Below are 1,270 nucleotides of genomic sequence, written 5' to 3'. Positions count from 1 at the left end.
AAATGCCAGCGAGGACGTGGAGACATTGGGACTCTCCTACACTGCTGGTGGGACTGTAAAATGGTACAACCACTGTGGAAAGCAGTATGGTGATTTCTTAAAAAGTTGGAATTAGAAATACCATTTGACCCAGGCATTCCATTACTAGGTATATATCCTAAAGAAGTGAGAGCCATGACAAGAACAGACATATATGCACACCCATGTTCATCGCAGAACTATTTACAATAGCCAAAATATGGAAACAACCTAGGTGTCCATCAACTGAGGAATAGATAACCAAACTATGGCACATACACACAATGGAATACTATGCAACCCTAAAGGATAATGTGGAATCTGCAAACCACCACATAACATGGATGAACTTGGAGGACATTATGCTGAGTGAAATAAGTCAATCACAGAAGGACAAGTATTGTATTAGTCTGTTATTGTAAAAGTCAAGGAAAGGTTTATCTATGGAAGGAAATTTTCTTTGTAGGTTACCAGGGGTGGGAGGCGAAGGGAGGGAACACTGTTAGATAGGTAGAGATAAGTATTGATTTGGGAGAAGAGAAGGGCAATATACCAAATGTGAGTGATCAGCATGGTGGCACTGAGGAAGAAGAAGACATAGAAAGGTACATGGGAGGTACAGAAAACAAAGAAGAACCCTTTTGCACATACAATACTGCTTTGTCAGTACAGGCAAACATGGATATATGGGTGGATAGATGGGTGGACAGGCTGAACTATTAGGTATGTCTATGAAATGGGGAGTGTACCCAAGACCATGTATAGGATTGGCAGACAATGGTCCTATAAGTTTATGTGTATGATCTGAATTGCCAGGTGTATAGTAGAGCTTACAAGGGACAAGGTTATAGTCACTTCTTGGTCACAGCCAGCTACCCAGAGGGACAGAGTAGTTGAACTTGTGGGCTTGGGACTATAGTCATGGGGGACATCAAGCTCAACTGGCATAACATACTACACAAAACATTGTTCTACCTCCTACTTTGGCGAGTAGCAACTTGGATTTTACAAGCTTACAAACAGCCATCTAGATGCAACGATGGGTCTCTCCTCGTCCAGAGCAAAGAAGAATGAAGAAAACTAAAGATTCATTGAAACAATTAGTCCTAGCAACTGGTACATCATGCAGTCCACAGCCTATACAACTATGAGACCAGAAGAACTAGATGGTGCCCAGTTACCACTGTCAACCACTCCGAGGGGGATCATGTGGGAGATCCTGGATAGAGAGGGAGAACAATGTGGAACAAAA

The 1,270-nt window shown here is 42.2% G+C and overlaps 1 protein-coding gene across 1 annotated transcript in view; it reads right to left on the bottom strand.

Moving 5' to 3' along the window:
* VPS13C (vacuolar protein sorting 13 homolog C) overlaps positions 1–1,270 on the bottom strand; it is a 252,418-nt gene that overhangs the window by 85,804 nt on the left and 165,344 nt on the right. The window lies entirely within an intron of this gene.

The sequence above is a fragment of the Orycteropus afer genome, unplaced genomic scaffold, assembly GCF_000298275.1.
Source record: "Orycteropus afer afer isolate SDZICR_OR568_19922 unplaced genomic scaffold, OryAfe1.0 scaffold00015, whole genome shotgun sequence".
In the NCBI taxonomy this organism is placed as follows: Eukaryota; Metazoa; Chordata; class Mammalia; order Tubulidentata; family Orycteropodidae; genus Orycteropus; species Orycteropus afer.
Note: the sequence above shows the minus strand (reverse complement) of the source record. Positions and strands in the feature narration are given on the sequence as shown.